This window comes from Dipteris shenzhenensis, chromosome 13 (genome assembly GCF_047967505.1).
Source record: "Dipteris shenzhenensis isolate YYH24624 ecotype China chromosome 13, Dip_SZ_1.0, whole genome shotgun sequence".
Lineage (NCBI taxonomy): Eukaryota > Viridiplantae > Streptophyta > Polypodiopsida > Gleicheniales > Dipteridaceae > Dipteris > Dipteris shenzhenensis.
This window is the reverse complement of record NC_141608.1, coordinates 19109547-19132912: the sequence shown is the minus strand read 5'-3', so window position 1 is coordinate 19132912 and position 23366 is coordinate 19109547. Positions and strand designations below refer to the sequence as shown.

The window sequence follows — 23366 nt, the reverse complement described above, 5'->3', positions numbered from 1 at the left end:
CTTAAGACCCCATCTCATATCTCATGAGATAGCTTTCCTCTTGCCTAGGTAGGTGCCTCCAAGTGGTGTTATGGACCGACGCTTAGGAACCCCTATGACTAATACACACAACCCTAGCTCCCACCTTTGACTATTACTTTAACATTTCATTAATTAAACATGGCGCTGCATAACGTCAATAGAGCAACTTAAGAATACACCTAGTTGCAAACGATATCTCATGATATATAGCTTTGGACATGCCAAGTTAGGTGCATGATCTAGGCTTACACGTGGTATTATAGACCAACACTCATGAACCCATAGCCAATGGGGTCCTAGCTTGGTGGTTAAGGCAGGTGGGGTCCTAACTTAAGAATACACCTAGTTGCAAGCGATATCTCATGATATATAGCTTTGGACTTGCCAAGGTAGGTGCATGATCTGGGCTTGCATGTGGTATTATAGACCAACACTCATGAACCCGTAGCCAATGGGGTCCTAGCTTGGTGGTTAAGGCAGATGGGTGTGTGATTGTGTGTGAGTTCAACCCCAGGATAGGCCCTGGCAGCACTGCAATACAAAAAAAAAAAAACACTCGTGAACTCCTATGACTCCTAGACACACAAATTCCAAGCTCCCAACTTGGACTATTACATTTTCATTGACCATCAAACCAAAAGATTACACAAACCTTCTATAATACTTCAAATCAGCATATAAGTGCAAGCATTTGCCTTTCTTTGCATGCTTTGAAAATCCTCTATCATTAAACAAGCATGTGTGAACCTAGTCTAGGCCCAAAAGCTGTCAAAATCCTTACAAAGATAAGTTGCTCACCACCAAAGTCTGTGTAAAAAACCAAGGCAAAACAATTAAGACAATCTTACAGATCAGATTCATCTACAAAACAATCTTACGGATCAGATTCATCTACAAAATATCAAAGTTGCCGGCCCTTGACTTGGTATTCAGCAACCTCTCTTGGATCTCCTTTTAATAGCTAGGCCTATGGTTATGAATTGTTCCTTGCTTTCTCCACGTAGAGAACTTCGTTCTTGCCAAAATAATGTATGATTGTATTGCTAAAGTAATGAGATGAAATATTTATTAAAAGTTTCCAACTGCAGAAATGTAGTACAAGCTCTAAATCCACTCGAACTAGAACATTAGCTTCATAAAGATGTCACCTAAACCCATCAAAAATTAGTGCGAAAAACCTTGCATATCATCCACTAATCATCTGTAAACCTCTTCTTGGACAAAAGTTAACTTTACTATTTAAGCCCTCAAAATTTTACACCTTTGGCACGTGCACATATGCTTGTAGGTGTTCCTATAAGGTTTGGGTCATCGAACAACGTGTTCCTGTTCATTCACTCCTTCAATCATCGTGCTTTAAGCAAACTTTTCATTTTGAAAAAAAACCTGCACTAGAAAGCATTTCTTTTAGCATTTAGCATGTGAGATTTGTCATCTACAATGGCTTACACTCAAAGACTGTCTCCAACTTGCATTTCATGAGGAAAAACAAATTATATTATAGTAACTAGCACAGCTCCAACACAATCGTTCGAACTCCATCAGACCTCAACACGACAATTGACTTCTTTATATATCTCTTCCATGGTTGTCTACCAGAACGTGTGTACAAAACTGGATTTGTTTACAAGAAGTGCAAGCAGCAGGCTTGTCTTTTTGCAATTACAGTACAAGATTAATACCCATACATGAAAATAAAGCAGAATGGCGGGGACAACTTTTCTAGACATTTTTGGCTACAGAATTTTAACAGTGCAAATTGTTCCAACAACTAGAAAATGCATGGGTGAGTTTAGCATTAATAATCATGCTCTCTTCAAACATAAGAATCGCACATCCCTACCAACAAACACAAGTAGACATTAGAAACATTGGCATAGATTGATTAAGTAGAACGCCTGCTACTCATTTACAAGCCAGTGATCTGCACTGTAACTGCAACGATAACACCTTTGTATAAATTGATAAAAAAATAACACCCCATGTTCATTTACAAGCCAATGCTTTGCATTGCAACTGCAACAACTGATTTCACAAAACATAATCGGACATCTCCGGCGTCTCAAACTTCAAAAACCATGGACCCATTAGAGGTACCTTTCTCATGAATATTTATTTGGAGCAGCTTCAAATTATATGGCATTCCAGGTAGCCGGACCTCTTTGTCCTTTGAAACCTGTGAGCCCCAATCCTGGAACACTAGGAAACATCAAATTTTCTGCAGTATGTTCTATCAACTACTAACACCATTCCTGGTAAAGTTTTCTAGCAATAAAGGTGCACCCAGACATTTCCTCATCCCCTTCATAGACTCAACCCATGCTACATTTGACATGTCGGAGATCAATCCATTGGCAAAACAACGCAATAACAACATATCATACAATCCTTGTATGCATTTTACTGAATTTCACTAAGGTTTTACTCAATCCTCAACCAATTTACAAATACTAAAAGCTGCCCACTATGATGTCACAGTACCTGCTCCTGAGCATATATGGGCGTCTGAAATTCTGAAATTCAAATGCAATTAAGCTCATCTGCATTCCTGCCTTCACCTCCTGAACCTAGAAAAACAACCATAACATTAGACAAGCAAATCATCCTACACACTAAAAACTTTATATTTGAAGCAGGCTAGTCTCAGCAAGAAGAGAACTTAGAAAGACAGCTGCATGACCTTAAAACCCAGAATGCACTCTGGCATGTACTCAAGCTTCACCTCAAAAGTAGATATGTCTAAAACCTACTGATAATAGATAACATCACTCAAAAAACCGAACTCATAGAAGTAATTGCGTTCAATCACAAACTCACTGACCTTTCTGCCATACCTAAGGGAGGTGAGTTGGCATGTGTGTGCATTTTTTCCTTTTACTCTTTTTTTCTAAGGGGAGATTCCTTAAGAAAAGGCTTTCAACGATACTCTCTCACAATCTACAGGGGCTGCGTGTACACAGGTGTGTGTGAGAACTCACAAAACTCACAAAACCAGACAAGATTAAACCTATGATGCCAGAAGTTAAGGTTTTAACAACCCCACATGCCACATCACAGCCTTCTTTTAGAAAACATATCAACCCATTGTACACATAGATGGCACTAGCTCAGCTCAGCTGATGTCAAATTTTTAAGAAGAGGATGGGTTGGTCTGAAGTAATGAGTAAAACTCAACACTAACAGTTAACCTAACACTCTCCCTCAATGCTCAATTATATCTTGCAGCCCCAGCATGTCTTTGTACCATCATCCATTCAAATTTAGGATGTCCACCTAATGTGATATGCCTCTTCTCCCAACAAAAAGTGGACCCAACAAAAAGTGGACCCCTTGCAATGGCACTAGTAACTGTCACAAAAGATCACTATGGGATCCTCTTGGACTGCTCCTAGATCGTCTACAACCATCTCAGCCATCGCATGCTCACAGCGCAACAAAGATATATGCTGCCTGCACCATAGTAAAACCACAGTTACCTTCTTCTTGCTGGACTAAATACACGTAGATTAAGCGCATAGCTGCCGGCACCATAGTAAAACCACAGTTGCCTTTTTGTTGCTGGGCTAGATACACAATGTAGATTAAGCACACAATTGTACTGGGTCGAAGTCCTGGCTGTCTTTAAGGTGTGATCCTGGTATGATAGCTTATGGTCGATGTCCTTGCACCACAAAACCCAATCAACAGTGGGTCGATGTCCTGGCTGTCTTTAAGGTGTGATCCTGGTATGATAGCTTATGGTTTGCTCTCTCACGAAGATCTAGAATTCACCCCATTCCAATGGTGAACACAGGGCTTCACCATAAACTGGCTCACAAACCTGCTGCATAGGAAGCGGCTTGCCATGTCAAAGTATCAAATACATAGCACTCAATGACAGTCTCGAATGGTGCACTAATAGGTAAGGCTTCTAGCCTGACTAGCCAATATGTAATGCAAGTAGCCAAGATCATGCATCTAAAATTGCCTGCAAAGATTAACCTTGAACTCCTTGACCAGCTTATTGTTGCCACTATGATGAGGTCATCCACATAAGTGTAATACAAGTGTGGCCTTCTTCATTCCTCTTCACATAATACTGAATTATCCAGTTAACTCCTGATGTCTTTGTTCCCCATCTGTGAGCCCCCAAATGAGGAGAGCATGGCAGAGGTGTACCAGGACACGTTAGATGACATGTGAGCAGTGATTGAGCCTGCCACATGGGCAGGTCTAAGAGGAAAACAAGGCTGCCACATGAAAAGCACATGGGCTGCCATGTGGGCAGCAAGTACAAAGAGAAATCAGGGCTGCCAACAAGAGCAGCAGCCATGCTGTCGTGTGGACAGCAGAAGAATGCTTACTTGGCTGTTTGAAGTATTAGGCTGCAGGACTGGTCGGGTTTTACAGACTGCCAGGTCCGCTGGTAGGTCTGGAAAAGTTGGGTATTGTCAAGGGCTCTTTGGGCCTTAGAAAGGGGAGCCCTTCCAGGGCCCATTTGATCCATTCAGTTACTGAGTTTTGTGAGCAGTCCAGCCTGCTTCAAAGGGCAAATACTGGTGCAGAAGGGGAAGTGGCTGATTCCAGCAAACAAAGAGCTCAAGGGGCTTCATCAAGGGCTGCTTTCACAGGAGCAAAGGAAGACGGATCAGGAGGAACTTGTGCCTCACCATTGGTTGTCTTCAGAGCAGCAAGGAGGTCAAGCATCCATAGCAAGCACTACCTTACGATAGGCTGTCCAGGAGGTGCAGCCAGAAGGTGTGATTACGGGGCCCCATAAGCTCTAGGGGAGCAGCGCAGACAAAGTGTTTTGGGGGTTTCAAGGAGGTAGAGAATAGTCTTTTGAGCGTGCAGGGTACACATCTAGTCAGCATTCTGCTGATAGAGGGTGGCACACTGAGCACCTTTTTTGTATTGACAAATATATATTTAGCTGGTTCTACATCTCTCGTGCATTCCCATTTACTATCTGCACATCTACATAGTACAAATCATAGAACTAAAGTTGGATTTAAATACACACAGTGTGAGTTCCTGGGATCTCTATCTGTGTTTGAGCTTCTGCTGCGTAATGGGGAGCATTGGAACATGCCAAATCTTAAGATCCCTTCCGCAAAAGAACTTGTCACTACAGCACATAAGCCTCTTCTCGCAATTATCCATTTAAGAATGCTACATAAACCTCTTCTCGCAATTATCCATTTAAGAATGCTGACTTTACATCCATCTAATGCAAGTGAGTCTCATACTGCAAGAAGAATGTGACATGCCTACTCTAGTCTATGCAAATCTACTTATATTGTTTTCTTTCACTTATTGTTTGTGCATTACACATGTGACTGTTGTTTAAGTTTGTGACATACTAGTGCGTTGTCTTCATTCAATTAAACAGGTTGGTCATCTTCAGCTAAGAGATGTCCCTTTACCAGGCGAGGCCCTTGAGGGAAGCAGATGAAGCAGCCATCTCCTGGCAAGGAGAAGGCCATAGGGGGGTCATACACATGAGACACTAGAGCCACATGTCTCTACATGTTGCTCTATTGAGAGCCACATCACACAAAAGTGGATGGTCCCTCCCGCCACCTTACCTCCTCCTTTGCTATAAAAGGACCCATAGGGCCCTTAGTGATTCACTTTCTCATAAAAATTCTCCCATGTGTTTAGTGCTTCTTAAGGGCCCCGGGATTTAACCTTTAATTGCATAGAACTGCCTCTTAGAAATTTCGCCTTCCAGTGCCCCTTCGAAATGAAATGTTCACCCTCTCAAGCTCTACAACATGGTGACCTCAAGTTCCAAAAGCCCCAAAATGGCTCCATTATCTTTTTACTAAAAATAGTAAGAGGAATTTAAAGTCTAAATGATACCCAATGTACCAACCAAGCTATGCACAATCCAAAGCCTTCTTGTGTTCCTAAGAAAGCTTGTTAGTGCCAAAATCCTTCCTTTGGCCATTGACTAAAAATAGCATGTCGAAAAACCCCTCCCTACGAATCCTCTAGAACTCAATATTCTTCAAGATTCTTTTTTAAAATGGCACGCTAGTGAAGCATTATGACATTGGCCAAAAATAGTAAGCACACATTCCTCGACCAATTCATCCTTTGACCATTGACTAAAAAAAGCACATCAAAAACCATTCTCTACCAATCCTCTCAAACTCAATATTCTTCAAGAGCTTCTTGATTTTTCCTTCTTTTTAAAATGACATGCTAATGAAGCATTATGCCATTGGCTAAAACCAATAAGCACATATTCCTCAGCCAAACTGATTTCATTATTCAAGGGTGGCTTGGCCACCTTACTTAGGCATTCCTAGATCTTTGCGGCCATGCAAATAACGTCTTTAGGATGCAAAGCTATCAGAACAAGTCAAATTTAGGTAGTTTGCATCCTCCTATAAAAACAAGACCTCAGGGACCACGTAATTGCTTGTGTTATTTTGACCCATCCATTCCAAAGCACTAGTATATGTCCAAAAACCCTTCCCCGATTAGGGTGCACTAGATTAGCCTGAAAACAGTGCCCATCTCACAGTCTGCACAAGAGAGATTATATGAGCAGCGATGACACTTTGTGAGAGGGCCTCGAGGCGGGTGCTCACAAGAGTGGAGATAATTAGCACCATAAAGGTCAAACAAAGTTCCCTTTTAAAACCAACTTTGTTTGGTCTTTAGGCCAATGAATTATTCACCTTCAGCGACTGGTCATCCCAATTTTGTTTTACACACATGAAATGTCTTTAGATTATCTCTTCTGCAGATGGCACCTAAATGGCCCATGTATAGGGGAATTTTCAAAATTTGCAAAAAGCCAATTCAAATAGCCTTATCCCTTATATATCTCGTTATCACATTCACAAAGACCTCCAAGCACGCTTGTGAGTACATCTCATGTCCTACAACTTGATCCAAGATTCCATCAATGAAGGATATAGGAAATGGATTAGGAGCTATCTAGGCATTTTATTTCCTATAGTCCACATAAACTCAGAGTTTATCATTTTTCTTAGGCACAACCACAATAGGAAAGAGCCAGTTGCTACGATCAATTGCATGGATAAACCCAGCACACAGGAGTTGATCCAACTTGTCTTTTATCTATTTGGCATGGTTAGGATTCATTTTGTAGCTATGTTGTCAAATCCGCTTAGCATATGGCACCAAAGGTATCTCGTGTTGACACAACTCTTAGGTGGTAATCATGCCCAATACTTTCGGAGTTGAACCTTGTTTGAGATTTCTTGGAATGGGGTGACCTACAATTTACAAATATGCATTTCAAAAATTTTGGTTGTTGGCCTTGATAGATTCTACTTCATCCATATAAAGGCCCTCCCATGCAATTTGCACCTCGTCGACAAACTCCTTGGGAGGGAACTGTTGATAGAATAATTTCTTAAGTTTCTTTCATGTTTTAGGAGCGACCCATCTACATGCAAGGGCTAGCCGTGTCTGTGAGTTCCTTCTCCGCCTCCTCCTCGCATTGCGCTGCCACACCCCCGCCTCCCTCCTCTTCCTCCCCCTTCCCCACCTCTGAGCCGCGCTGCCACCCCCCCCTCTCCTCCTTCCTCTCCTCCTTCCTTCCCCACCTCCGCCTCGTGGCGCGCTGCCACACCCCCGCCTCTCATCCTTCCCCGCCTTCGCGCTGCGCTGCCACCCCCTCCCTCCTCCTTTCCTTCCCCTCCCTCGCCATTCTCTTTCCCCACTGTCGTCTCTCCTCCCCCCGCTTCCTCCTCTCCTCCCCCCGCTTCCTCTTGCGCCTCCATCCCTCCTTCTTTCCTTCCCCTCCTCCGCCTCCATTCCGTCCTCCCTCGCCTTTGCCGTTTCTTTTCCCCCGCCTTTTGGATCCTTCGCGGTTTGTCGAAGCGGTATGGCAGCCGTAAGCCCGGAACCGGTGGCCCAGACGGACCCCCCCTCCTTCAGCCTACCGCATAACACTGATAGAGCATCAGGTCTCCTTGGTGAAGCAGGCTGCCAATGACTTTTCCTAGACTTCCGTTTATAGAAGAGTCATTGGCTACGCCCCTTCACGAGCAGACATCAGGGACTGGCTGCAGTCCACCCTATACCTTGAGGACAGCCACATTGAGGAGGTCGCACTCATGGGACATGGTATCTTCTAGCTCAAGCTCTCCTTGGCGCAGGCTGCGAGCGATATGGTCAAACGGTCCCCTACCTCTGTGGGTGGGAAGATCATCTTTATGGTCCCATGGTATAGGGGTTTCAGTGTAGCGGACTTCGATGCCCGCTTCCGCATCCCCCGCCATCCAATTACCCTCATCTTCCCAGGCCTCGCAACAGAGCTTCGCCCAATCATCAAGGACTTGGGGGCCACTTTGGTTGGCTCATGCAGGACACCTTCGTTGATGCGACGGCAGCCCAAGGGGTGCCACGCGTCAAAGTGGCAGTCCTAGATCCGCAAAGTATCCCCTCGGAATTCAAGATTGAGACGGACACAGGTGTGGTGACGCAGCGCATTATGGTCACCGGTCGCCCAGATCAGTGTCTGAGATGCCACGGCTTCGGGCACCAGCCGCGCTCTTGCCCTCGCTTCACGAGGACAGAACCTCCGATGGCCCCCAGCCAAGCAACTCAGGATCCCCCCCCCCGCTAGGCATCGACAACCCCTCCAGAAGGGGAAGGCTCGACTAAGGTCAAAGGGAAACGGAAAGGAAACAAAACAATAACCAAAAAGCCCCCTCTCCAGCAGGAGACCCCTTAGGTCACCAATCAGCAGCAGCCCGGTAAGGGGAAGGAGAAAGGGAAGGAGAAGGTCAGCCAGCCTCCTCCTCATCCTTCATCCCACCCCCCCTCCTCCTCCCCCCTTCTCCTCGGTTCCCCTACCTCCCCCACCTCCGGGACCCCCCCCGGCACCTTTGGTTTCAGCCCTCCCCTCTCCCTCGAGCATGACCCCGCGGGGACCCCCCCCTCCTTCTGCGGCCCCGAAGCTAGCACAGACCTCCGCCGCGCCTACCCCCCTGGCCCAATGGAGGGGAGAGGCCTTTCCCCGCAGACGGCCAGCACCACCCCAGTTCTTCCGACGACCAACACCCCGCTTTCTGGTTCTGACTCCTCATCTTCGTCCCCCCACCAAAGGGCAGCTCCTAGAGCTCTACCTTTGGAGTTCTACCAAGCAGGACCTTGGGATTACTTGGATGCAGCTGGTATTGGCTCCTTCCCCGCATGCCTAGACATCAGCATCTTCTTCCTCCAAAAGGGGGCAGAGGGTAAGCTGTCCGTCCTCGCCCCCCATGATTGTCCTAGCTATTCCTTCACTATCACTAGTGACGGGAATGAGCAATGGACGAATGAAAATGTTTGGGAGACGATTCGTGATCAGTCCCAGGAGCAGGTACAGGACTCGATTGGTAGCAGAGCAGCGGAGCTTCTTCAGCAACAGTGGAAGGAGGGTGACGTTCGTCTGAGATGGGTTCGCAGCAGGATAGTGGACCTGTGGGAGTAGGATTGGGACTCCTTGGGGGATATGGCAGCTCACGTAGCTCAGGTTCTCGCTGAGTCTAGCCTCATATGTCAGCAGGAGGCGACTCTGGTCAGGCAGCAGTGGTGGGCGAAGGAGAGGGGCCTCAGACAAGACCTTGCCTCGATACAGCGGATGCAGCAGTCTTCCCTAGGCTCCGAGGAGCTCAGACGACAGGAGGTTAGAGCCCGAGCCATGTTAGAGGAGATCACCCACAGACGCTCAGAGTTCTCGTTCCACGCTTCCAAGTCCTTTTGGGCTAGGAAAGGCGACAGGATGTGCAGAGAGTTCTTCAGGACTCATGGCCAGAGGTGAGCAGGGGAACAGCTCCGATCTCTTAGGGCGCAGGATGGTAGTGTCAGGACAGATCCAGACAAGGTCAGGGACTTGGCGACAGATTTCTATAGATCCCTGTTCCAACAGGAGCCCCCAGACCCTCGTGCTCGCCGTTGCAAGGAGGAGGTGTGGAGGTATACGCCGACACTCGTGCAGCCTAGCATGAGTGAGGCCCTTCTCGCCCCGTTCACCGTGTCAGAGATGCAGGATGCTGTGAGCGATATTGATGGGCAGAAATGCCCAGGTGAGGATGGGCTCTCTAGAGCTTTCTTCACCACCTTTTAGGAGCAGATCCACTAGCCCCTGCTCGCAGCCTTCCAGCATATCTTTTCCAGTGGACAGATGCCAAAAAGCCTTGCGACAGGCTTGATTTGCCTCATCCCCAAAGGGGGGGACCGTCAGGAGATCAGACAATGCCGCCCTATCACCCTCCTTCCGACTGCCTATAAAATCCGCGCCAAGATGATCAGTAGCTGCATCCGACCCCTGCTACATGACTTGATCCACGACACCCAGACTGGTTTTGTCCAGGATCGCAGCAATTTGGACAACATCTTCACGTTCTCAGAGGCGACGGAGTGGGCCCAGATAGTAGCCAGCACCTAGCCATACTCCTCCTTGACTTTCAGAAGGCGTATGACAGGGTAGACTGGTCCTTCTTGGAGGGCACACTTTCTCTGTTCGGTTTCCCGGACGAGTGGATTAGAGGTATTGCTAGCCTCTACAGATCAACCTCCAACTGGGTTATCATCAGTGGCAGGATGGGGGAGAGATTCACCCTCGAGCACTCGGTACGTCAGGGCTGCCCGCTTGCGCCCTACCTCTTGCTCTTTTTGGCGGAGGCCATGACTCACTTCCTACGAGCCTGTACCACTGGTCTTCGAGGGATGCGCCTCCCTATCAGGGACGATGCTGAACTTCTGGACTCCGAGTATGCAGACGACACGGCCCTGTATGTGCAGGATGATATTGAGTCACTGGAGCGAGTGAGACTGTCTCCAGAGGTTTTCTGCCTAGCCGCTAGGGCGAAAATCAACTGGCATAAGTCAATTGGTTTTCTTACGGATCCGGGAGACAGCTCACAGTGGGGTATTTTCCTGGGGTTTCGCTGGATCCCTAGAGGACAAACGACACGTTACCTGGGATTCCAGGTAGGGCTGGATACCACACCGGCTCAGCAGTTCCTACCGGTCCTAGCTTCCATACGACGGAACCTAGCCTTCTGGAGCACGGCTCGGCTATCTTTGGCAGGCAGGGCCCTTGTGGTCAATCAGGTCCTCCTAGCCACCGCTTGGTATGTGGCATCCTGCCGGTGCTTCTCAAGATCGTGCGTAGCCCAGTTGAGGAGACTGGTGCGGAACTTCCTGTGATCTGGCTTAGACAGTTCCGGCACCACCAGAGCCCGGGTCGCCTAGCAGAGGGTCATTCTCCCCCAGACAGAGAGCGGTCTTGGCATCACAGATCCAGAACTTCAAAGTCATGCATTACTTGACAAGTTAGTCATCCGCGGCCTGACCCCAAGAGGGCAGACGTGGAAGCTCTTGCTTCAGCATGGTCTCAACGCGTGTATCCCCCAGAGAGGGGGTGATTGGCAGCCTTCTATCCAGTGGATTTTCACTTCAGTCCTGTTGACTCAGCCCCGCTCCCCCTTCCTCCGCAGCCTCTTCTCGGTCTGGAGGAAGCTGCGGCACAGCCTCTCCCAGGTTCCCCCCAGCTGCCGAGAGGAGATAGACAGACAGCCCCTGATTTGGAGCAGCCAGGTGACAGATGATACAGATCGCCAACTTGGAGAGAGATCCCATATCCCCTAGGCGCTCTGGGTGCGTGGGCCTACGCGCTCGCTCCGGGTTTGGAGGATGCTGCCATTCTTGCAGGTTGGAGGATTCCCAAGATCACAGTAGGACTATTATGCAGCCCCTTGCTGGTCAAAAAGGCATGAATCTTGGCATACCATGCACGAGGGGCCTGTTTCAGCCCATACAAAGCTTTATTTAGTTTGCATACCTGAAGTGGATCTGCTGTAATTTCAAAGCCTGGAGGTTGTTTGACATAAACCTCTTCTAACAAGTCTCCATTTAGAAAGGCTGTTTTAATGTCCAACTGATGAACATTCCACTCAAAATGTGCAGCCATTGCAATAACAGATCGGATGGTGGTCATCCGGGATGTAGGAGCAAAAGTCTCCTCATAATCTATGCCCTTTTTCTGAGCATAGCCTTTGGCAACCAGCCTTGCCTTGTATCTGTCAATGGAGCCATCTAGCTTCCGTTTCACCTTGAAAACCCATCGTGTGCCAATGGCATGTTTACCTGGTGGCAAGTCTACGACATCCCAAGTCTGATTTTTCTTAATGGACTGCAACTTATCGTGCATGGCATTCATCCAATGCACATTGTCCTTTGCTTCTTCAAATGTTTCCTCATCGAGAAGAGTACCTGCATATGCTGATTCCACTGAATTAGCACCTTCCATGTGCCTTACTGCACTGCGAGTCCTACCAGGTAATGGAGCATCAATCTTACTCTCCCTGAGATTCTGTAACAGCCAGTTTGGGACTGTTTTTGCTGCATGTATGTCTGCAATTTCTTGCTGAACCACCTGTTCCACTGCCTGTGGAGGTGGCAGGACATCCTATGGCTGAACTGGAGCATCGGGAGGTGGCTGTAAATTCTGATTTGCATCAGAAATATCAGCAGGGGAACCCAAGGCAATGGGTAGCAACCCCTCAAAAACATTTTCTGAAGAAGAAGGCATATGAAATTCAGCCTGAGTGTGAGCTGAATTTTCTGCAAATATCACATCTCTACTGACAATGATCTTGCGTGTAGCAAGATTGTAGAGACGGTACCCCTTGCTTTCTGCACTATACCCAACAAATATGCACTTAATTGCCTTATCTGACAACTTATGCCAAAATTCAACTGGCACATGCCGAAATTCAACTGGCACATGAGCATATGCAAGGCATCCAAAGACACGGAAATGATCCACTGAAGGCTTTCTCCCATTCCAAACTTCATAGGGAGTTTTTGTTTTCAAAGCCTTAGTGGGAGCCCAATTCAAAATGTAGTTGGCACACATTAGACCTTCAAGCCAGAATTTGTGAGGCATGTGTTTGCTTTTCAGCATACATCTGTCCATCTCCATAAGAGTTCTATTTTTCCTCTTAGCTTTGCCATTTTGCTGAGGGGTCAGCCTCACTGTGAGCTGATGCTCAATACCCTTGCCTTTCAAAAAGTATTCCCCACCTCTATCTATGCGCAATGTCTGTATCTTGAGTCCAGTTTCATTTTCAACCATGGCTGAAAAGTGTTTAAACACCATGAACACTTCTGATTTGCGCTTCAGCCCAAAGACCCAAGTGAAATTGGAGTAATCATCGATGAAAGTAACAAAGTAGAGATGACCACCCAATGATGGAGTCCTCATGGGACCACAGACATCACTATGTATAAGCTGTAATTTCCAGACAGCTTTAACTGAACCATTCTTTTTGAAGGGGAATCTATGCATCTATCCTTTGACAACTGTCCTGACCCACTGGAAGGCTGATTTACTGATGTCTTTGCCTGTCCCTTTGTTTTTGACTTGAACTTTGAAAGCATAGCTTGTTCACCTGCACGTGAAGCCAAGTTTTTCCTGGTCTGCTCTTCTTGAAGCAGAAGTCCTATCAATTCATGAAAAGTGAGAGGATTTGCACCCCCCTCAATGATAAGTTCAGCGAGGTATGGAAGCTGAGATAAGACTCAGGAAGAGAATTCAAAGTGGTGGTGATCATCTCTGAATCAGGAATAATCTCATCAATGTTCAATAATTGCTCTATGAGATCTTGTAGCTTTGTGAGGTGGACTGACATGGAGTCACCCTCTTCCATATGCGTATTACTTAACTCTCTTTTCAAGAAAGATACCCTTGCATCATTCCGGGCTGCATACATGCTTTCTAAGATATCCCACGCTGCCTTCGAGGTCTTGCACGACCAAATATGCGGAATGATAAATCTTTTCACTGAAAGAGAGATGCATGACAAAGCTAAGGCATCCCGTGAATCCCATCTCTTCTGCTCTGGAGTAGTGGCTATAGCTGCACCACCAACTTGTACTGCAGCTGCACCCTGTGCACGACCTCATCCACCTCCTTGCTCGGGAGGGGTATTAGGTGCTATACTTGCTGGTCGGATCTCACCCCCATTCACATAATCCCATAAATTGCGAGAAATCAGAATATTACGTACCATAAAACTCCAGAGGGAGTAGTTGGTACCATCCAACTTGTCTTCCTGTGAAAGACCACCGAACTAGAAATCGTTCTGATTTTGCTGGGCCATATCTGAGAAAGAGATTTTAGCATATACAAAACTGAATTCCCTTACTAGGAATGAAATGCACAACTCCCAAAAAACACAGCCAAGCATTGGCTGTAAATGCAACTCAGATTTCTGCACTTGCACTGTCAGAAATCTGTCCAAGCATCAAAAACTCTCCAGAATCTGCCAAAAGTGCTGCAAAACACTTCAAGAAAGGCAGTATGAACTGAAATCTCCAAAATTGCTCTCCCAACACAAAAGCCCCAAAATAGGCCCGAAATTGCAACCCGAAAGGGACAAATTGATCAAAAGCCCCAAATGTTGCAAGAATTGCGCTCTGTTTGCAAAAGCCCCAAATTTCACTGCGAAATTGCAGTGTTATCACAAAATCCCCAAATTTCTGCAAGAAATTGTACTGCAAAACTGAAAGCCCCAAATTTCGAGCTTGAAATTGCAACCAGAAAGGGGCAAAAGCACAGAAAGCCCCAAATTTTGCAATTTCAGCAGAAAGCCCCAAATTTTTGGGCTAAACCTCTGAATCTGCCTGCAATGTCTGCTTCACAAGCAACTACAAACCCAAAGATACCCAAATGACTACAAAAGACTGCAAATGTCTGCACAAATACTACCAAATCTGTTGGTACGGTGACTGTACGACAGAGTACGGATGACCGTATTGTACGGTCGATTCAAGTTGGTGCCACACGTATGGTACGGAATATCTATACGCATTTGTACAGAAGCAGGTACGATTTTTGTACGCAGGAGCTGTGCGAAAGCATGTACGATTTTTGTACGCATGAGCTGTGCAGAAGTAGGTACGATTTTTGTACCCATGAGCTGTACGGAAGCTTTGACGACAGATGTACGGAATATGACGCAAGGCTGGTACGGCGATACAGCGTACGGTGCCACACGTGCAGTACAGCCTACGATCTGTACAGCCGTACGGTCTACGAGACTGCAGGTGCGAGCAAGTACGGCACGTACGACAGGTACGATGATGATGCAGGGGTGCTGGTACGGCGCTGCAATGTACGAACGTACGAAGCAACCAACGACGAACTGTACGATCGCAGGTACGGACGAGCAACGCAAGTACTCTTTAGGACTGTACGGAATCAATCCGTACAGATTGTACGAACGACGAACGATTGGAGCAGGAAGCTTTTGGGCTGGTGATGGAGGCGAATGTGCAGCATGAGCTGAAGGGAGCACGGAGCACGCAGCTTTTGAACTCGCTCTGATACCAAAGAGAGCAAGAGAGTGAGCTGAGAGCTGAAAGCTTGAGAGCTTAGTTGCAATAGAAGAGTGTGAGAGTATGACTAAAAAAAGTGAGAGATAAGGTTTTGTCCTAGTGACAAAACCTTAGTAGTCACTAACCATAGTTAGTGGACTAACTACGGTTAGGGGAAAAAACCTCTTAAAGAGGGAAAAGTGCCCCTAACTAGCTTATTAAATTACATTGGTCACTGGTGAATTATATCTATAATTCTAACACAGACAGCTCCTCCCAGGAGATGAGAGGTGGCTAGGGCACTTCACACCCCGCGGCATTCCTTTGATGGTTGCAGGCCTTTTCTCGGACTCCTCGATTCATTTCTTCTCCGTCGCCGATGGTAGCCGTCTCCAGAGCAGAGAGGCAGTGATCGACCCCCAGCTTCCCTGGCAGCACCTTCGCATCATAGGGCTGCAAGGGAAAGCGTGGCATATGGACCCCCTGGTTGTGCAGGACCACGACTGGAGACTCTGGATTTGGGAGGGCCGCTCCTTGACAGAGTTGGAGTGGGACCCAGGGGAGTGGCGCTGGCCACCACTGGAGACCTCAGAGAACCCTACCCCCTTCTTCTCATATAGCGCGCGCACCGGCAGGCGTGCTCTTGGGGCTCTCCAGCGCAGGCTACCTACCCAAGGGATATCTCTGGTCTTCCTTCGTACATTCTGGAAGACTCTTTGGGCAAGCTGGCGGCCGAGGAAGATCTCTTACTTTCTTTGGATGGTGGTCCATAAGGGGCTACCAGTGGGGAGATGGCTGAGGCAGATGGGGCAGGAGGGGCACTGCCAGATGTGTTTTCAGGAGGAGGAATCCCTGAAGCACTGCCTTTGGAGCTGTTCGCATGCTCAGACAGTGTGGAAGGGAGTCATGGGGATCTTAGCGAAGGCTGCACCCGAGCTAGGACCGGTCACTTGGGGAGCCGTTTGTTGGTGCAGCACCGAGATGGGACACCACTTGGCAGAGACAGATGCAGGAGCGATGACTCGGCACCCAGTTTGGGAGATCATAGGGAGTATTGTAGGCTGGCATATCTGGACTTCCACATGCGCACAGACCCTACGAGATCAGGCTTCTTCTGCTACCCAGACCCTAGCAGACATCTGGAGCACGATCATTCACACGCTCAAGGGTCAGTGGGATCAGATTCAGGGGGACTCCCGGGCAGGGAAGAAGAAGAGACGGCGCTTCCTTCGCGATTGGGACCATCAAGAGCTTTTCTTCCAGCACTCTACTCAGAGTCTTCAGTGGCATTACTTGCCCCCACCGTGGCTGTTTGTCCACACTCAAATGATTATGCCCTGAGAGGCTTGTAATTTTTTATATTTTGTTACCACGAGCTGTATCCGTTTTGTGATTACAGCCCGCTGGCCTTTAGGTCTTCTTGTACTCTCGTTTTCAAGCAATATAACTAGCACTATTTTTTGCGGGGAAAACAAAAAAGTTAAAGACTGAGAGTCTCTTGGGAGTGTGTATAGCATGCTCTAGTTCTAAATTCTCAACTCAATAATAAAATTGCAGGCCAGCTCTAGTTAACTTGCACTTCAAGGTCAGGCTAGATTGCAGGAAAACCCAAATCAAAAAGGAAAATTCAATGATCCGGCCAGCAAGGAGTTCACAATTAGGAAAGAGAGAGAGAGAGAGAGAGAGAGAGAGAGAGGAAGAGAAGAGCACACACACACACAGGGCCAGAAATAAGGGCTGGCCCCTTCCCGAAGGTTTTTATTCCGAAAGAGAAACTTGATATAAGATTGGCTCAACTTGGCAGGCAGCTAGAAAGCTTATGCTTTCCAAAAGCTCTGAATTTATAGACTTGGCAGGAAGCTAGAAAGCTTGTGCTTTCCAAAAGCTTGCACCTGCTTTTAGCTAGGATAGGATGGCTTTTTAGAAAGCTGAGCTTCCTGGAGCCTTCTTCATAAATAGGGGCTGCAATTGCTTTTGCCCCAGTGGGCCATCTTTTAAAAACGGTCACCCCTTTTGTTTTGTGATTTTTCCCTTAAAAAGTGCGGTAACTTAGCACTCTCCTAGGACCCGTCACAAACAAAACAATATCTAGCACATAAATCATGTCATGACAGTCTATGGTTATAAAAGCATCCACCCAATAGAGGTTAGATAATGCATGCACTCTAGTTATTGGGACTAATCCTAGTCCTCTGTGGGCGTACCCACTATGCACGCAAGCAATAAAATAGACATTTTCTTTAGTTGAGCAAAGTCAACTCTCTTTGACCCGAGTCAAAAACAATTTAGTTCTCTTTATGCTTGAGATAATTGCAATTCTGTGATGCAACACATAAAATTTGTAGATCTGCTTGTGCCAATCAATGACATGACTTTTATTCAAGTGACATGCCATTCCGAGAGCTAGATCTGTGTGAGCCAGTCAAGTAAAGAGTCTTGGATGTGTAACTCCAGTCGGGTGATCCTTTGGTCCCACACCTGAGTTGGACTCCCATTTGCCATTCGGATTGTATAGGCATAGTTTGATGGGTTGGTATTCAACTTCAGTCATTTTATCAGTTTGATAAATAATGTTGTGCGTTGACGCTCAGTTAAACAATACAACCACATTGTACTCGGCAGCTTCTTCTTTCATCTTTCTTAATTTCATTTCAGCAAATCTGAATACTCCATTGCTGCGAGTACTTAGGATATTATAAGGTGCATTCTTAAGGCTTTTAGAAAGAGAAATACATGAAAAGGAGTTTCTAACTTGAGAGAGGGACCCACTAGCTGGATTTGAAGGGCCTCAGCTGTGTAAATTCTTCCATGGACAATCCTCCACGCACGGATGCAGTTGAAGGCATCCGATACACAACCCCTCTTTCTAGAGTCAAAGAAGCTTTCGACAATGCCTAGCACTACAAGTTATCCTAACCTGCTTGGCTTGATCATTGGTTTGTTGTACTGTTACCTTTCTGGATGAACATTTTAGGCTTCTTTGGGAACTCGTTTTGAACTCTAGGGTGCGCAATATTAGGTGCCTTGCTCCTTTCATCCTCGTAATTCAGCATAATCCCTATTACATCAGAGTGTGTTGGCATACTTACCCTTGACTTCCATTTTCTATTATTCAAGCTACAAGGTCTAAAGTAACCAGTTAGCCATGCTTCTGGGCAGTAAGCTTCCAAAGAGCTACCAAGGGTTGTCGACAACGCTCACAGCTGGAGTGCCAATACTGGGTCAGCCAGATCAAGCACTATATTAAGCCATCCCTTGGAGTATTTTGAAACATTCATCAGTGGCAATTCTGAGCATCCCCTTCACACTTCAGCCTGCAAACCAGCACCTGCTGGAGAGAATTGTGGAGGTCAGGAATGCAGCACCAAGCCCAGGGATCTACATCAGTACAGATCGTTCCTTGCAGGGCAGAAGTCTATCTGCAGCATCAAGAGGTGCACACCTGGGCACTGAACATGAACTTTTGCGTCTTCGATTCCTTTGCATCTGAAACAGATCTATCCAAAAAGTTTGTAGAACAAAAACCTATCCTTAAGTTATAAACAAACTTATAAATCAGATAAGTTTAGGTTCTTCAAACCCATGCCCTTTAAAGCATTTAACTATTTGTCGAGTACCTTAAGGCATTGTCAGCCATGATTCATATTAACAACTTGCCCTAGTTGAGTATAGGGCAAGTCAATAAAACAAAGAAAATGCTCACCATGTATGGAAAGAAAATAATTTATGAACATCATTTCAACACATAGGTACTTTGAAGGAAAATGTAAAAGAGAAAGAACCATTTGTTAATTTATAAACCACCACTTACGAATTGTTCGTGGCGGGCCCGTCTTCGAAGAAATGCAGATGATCCCAAGGTATGTAAACTGTACTCAATGCCAACAGCAAAGTCAACATGATGCCGTATTGAGACTTCCAAGGCACACGTCTCCCTCACGGTGGTCATATAAACACCCACACTATTCCAGGGAGGACCAAATGCAAGTGCACCCCAATTGAGGTCTAAAATGAACTACATAAAATAAACCACCTGCCACAAGGCCTTTTATGGAGTAAGCTGATTTGTATGCAAACATTAAGCAAAGCCAAAAACCTAGATAGCCAATCAGAACAAGAAAACCTACAAAGCCAATAAGAACAAGAGACCAACAACAAAACAGAAAGGCTCTAAACTAGAAGTCTCAAAAAGAACCAACACATCCCGTAGATGTGGTCCCGTTTCTTGAAATATTATCTCGTCAGAAAATCTATTCGTTATGCACCACTTCAAGCTTACTCAAACACTAATGCGAATCAACTATAATCGTGCGCTAAACGCACTGTATACATTTGTGCATAACCAACATTGTTGTATAATTTTACAACAAGGGACGTTCACAAATTCCGGCAAGAGGGCTTCCCCTCATTTTGGAATCTTATACATAGCTTTGTAACACTATAATATATCCAAACATACAAATTCAGATTTCTGTTGTTCTAAGGTCCAAAATTCTAATAGTGAAAATAAAAGATAAAATGGAAGGGAAGAAAACGAAAGGCACACTAAATGTTACGCTCAAGTTGAGGTAACATTACCTCGGAAGGGTCGGTCGACATTTGCCTATAAAGGCTCAATGTTGTATGGTATTTATTTGGGCTTCATGTTAATGGTCAATAGGATTAATGTTAAGGTCCTTGATGAGGTTGACAAGGCACTAACTAGATGGGTCTAAGGCTATGGGTCTTAAATGCATTAAATGTGTAATGTGCCTAAGGGCCAAGTGAATAATGGTATCCCAAGAGAGGGGTAGAAAAGATGCATTTAAGAGGTACCCTAGAATAAAGACGTGGCATACTAGATCCATCTAGGGAATTGGGGCTTGGTGGATTTTGCAAGCAGGAGCTTTCACGTACGGTGGGATTCTGTGAGCTTGCTACTACTGAGAATTGGTTGGGAGGATAATCTATGTGCCTGCACCCGTGATTGATCGTAGACTTGGGCAAAATGGAATAGGTTACTGAAGAGGGAACCTATCACTAGATCACACCTTCACTCTAAGGGCTATCATTGAGGCGGCGAGGTCCAAACACCAGAAACTCTACATGTGCTTCGTAGACTTTCGGAATGTCTTTGACACAGTCCCACATTCCCGCATAATTAGGAGGCTACAAGAGATGCAAATTCTAGGGACGCTGATCTAGGGGGTCATGAGCCTATATGAGTCAGTCACAGGCAAAGTTCGTGCCCAAGGTGGTCTATCGGATTGGGTTGAGAGCACAACGGGTGAAGAAGGGTTGCCCCCTCTCACCGACTCTCTTATACATTGATGACATGGTCCTTATATCATCTTCAACAGAAGAGTTGCAGAGACATCTGGATGCCCTAGAGGTGTTCTGCAAAGAGAGAGACCTGGCAGTCAACCTTGGAAAGACCAAAGTTATGTCCTTCAACACCTCACGGGCAATGCTCCGCCAACTCAGCTTCACTTACCGTGGCAAGCCAATGGAGATAGTACAGTCCTACACGTATTTGGGAGCGATGTTCACAGGACCCCTCTTCATGATGACCCATGCAGCCCAAGCACGACTCGCACGAGGGCGGGTGCTTTGGCTCGACTAAAGCGACAGTGCTTCTAGGCACACTTCCAAGATCCACTACGGCACGATTCATACAAGGATGGGATACGACTCACACAAGGACGGGATGCTCTGGCCTACCCAGAGAGGCGATGCTTCTAGCCACACTTCTAGGAACCCCAACGAAGGGCTGGCTCTTTGACACGCTGGTGAGACCGACTACCATGTATGCAGCACCTTTCTAGGGGAGTGATATTTCAGCGATGGAATGGAAGAGATTTGAGAGACTACAGGTGACCATGGGATCCAAGATGATTCGGAGTAAACCCTCAATCCCCCATCGGATTATACACGCAGAGTTCGCCATGACCCCTCTCCAGGTTGATGCCATCTTTCAAATAGTGACATTCCTCCACAGAGTCTGGACCTTACCCCAAGGGAGACTACCGAGATTAGCACTTGACTCCTCCAGGCGACTCGCAAAGAGTGGTGTTGATACGGCATGGTACGCACAGATATCCACATGGTTTGGTAGTCACGGCATTCAGATAGGCAGACTTCCCCCCTTTCAGTACAGTTTGGACGCACCACTCGAGATGATCCCACGAGATGAGATCAACCGTATCATACGGTTGGAACTCCTCCAGCTCCATACATCTAGGGCTTGGGGGGGAGAGGAGCTCTCCACCAAGATCCGGTTCTACCATGATCACTTCCTGAGGATCTCAGAGCACGGTCTTGTCATCAAACCTCAGTATCTTGAGGACAGGAGAGTTTCACATGCATTGAGGATCACCATTGGTCAGTTACAAGTCTCGTCACATCAGTTGCGGATTGAGGCAAGGAGAGCTACAGGTATACCCAGAGAGCTAAGGACTTGCACACTATGCCAGATGGGGGAGATCAAGACGGAGGAGCATTTTCTATGTGTCTGCCCAATCTACTATGAGATCCGAGGACGATATCACTGCCTCTTTCAGGAGGGACATGCCTTTGGTCCACTCACACGATTGATACATTTTCACGATCAAGTCTGTGTTGGGCTCTACCTGCTTGAGATGCGCCGACAGAGAGACACTGATGCGACAGGCCAGAGAGCGACATGGACTAATGCCACAGGTTGCCATCGACAAACCACAAACTTTTGTTACAGACTTCTATGCATCGTAGTCAACTGCCAAAGTAGCTGAGGGAGAGAAGCTTGATGAGATCAGAGCATCATGGATCAGTAGTAGGATTGTCCACCACGATGCGGTCAGACGAGTGACACACTCCATGAGCGACACGGAGAGAGCCACGAGTACGCACGATCGAGGTCAGATATATCTCATCCCAAGTCGCGAGACAACTCGACAGACACAGATACAATAGCTTCTCACATCTCATCAAAGTGCCACCGGGTTACCTGGATATATGGAACCTGAGCACATACTAGGAGTGCTAGCCTTGAGCGCCTGACAAGCTTCTGTTACTTTGCTACTCTAGTATTTTGCTCACTGGCTGAGCATATTAGCATTTTAGCTTTTGCTTTCAGTTTTCAGTTCTCATCAAGGGTCTTAGTGTACCCTTTGCTTCAGCCCTCAGTGGCTTGTATGAGGTACTTCTTGGATTCACACTTTGTCTCATAGGCCTGCGAGGCCTCTCGCAGACGTTAATCCCTCCCTCCCTCCCTCCCTCCCTCCCTCAGTGGCTTGTATGAGGTACTTCTTGGATTTGCACTTTGTCTCATAGGCCTGCGAGGCCTCTCGCAGACATTAATCCCTCCCTCCCTCCCTCAGTGGTTGAGCAGCAGCAGCGCCAGCAGCTGCGACCTACAACAGCGCCACCGACACCACCACAGCACCACCGACAGCGGCACAACAGCGCCGCCGATTGCATCACCAGGAAGCCCCCCCCCCTTCAATCTGATTCGACACTGATTCATTCATCATATTCAATTTGATTTGATTTGATTCATGTAAAGAAATATATACATCATGGAAAGCCCGGACAGACAGACACGAGGGGAAAGAGACAGAAAGATCAATGCCATTTGGACCAAGGGGCCAAACATTTCAGATGCCAATACAAAAGGATGCATGAATGCAATAAAGGAGGTTGTCAAAATGCTTGAGAGTGATATTGAATCACTACAAAAGAAGGGATCCATATATGCTGATTGGGAAATGCAAGGCAAAAAATATGAAGCAGAAAATGAGCTCCAGATGAGCAAATGGCACACTGAAATGCAAACATCCATCAAAACTATGATAGGGAATATGCAAACTGAAATACACCTGAATGCCTCAAAAATACATGAATTACAAGAACACCTCCAAAAGCTTCAAGAGGAAAATGAGTCACTGAAATCAAGGCATACAATGGAAGAAGGGGAGATTCAACCATCTATCCATGATGAGCTGAATTCACTCCGGGAACAAATCAAGAAATTAGAGAAGCAAAAGGAGAAC

General features: G+C 46.5%; 1 protein-coding gene across 1 annotated transcript in view; it reads right to left on the bottom strand.

Annotated features, from left to right (window-relative positions):
* Positions 1–1902: 1902 nt before the first annotated feature.
* Positions 1903–23366, bottom strand: part of LOC147895124 (uncharacterized) — a 59464-nt gene continuing 38000 nt past the window's right edge. The window contains exons 20-22 of the mRNA XM_087383372.1: positions 19169–19390; positions 2503–2588; positions 1903–2212 (exon numbers count right to left, since the gene is read on the bottom strand). The gene's annotated coding sequence lies outside the window, so the exon portion shown is untranslated. The remainder of the gene's footprint in view (positions 2213–2502; positions 2589–19168; positions 19391–23366) is intronic.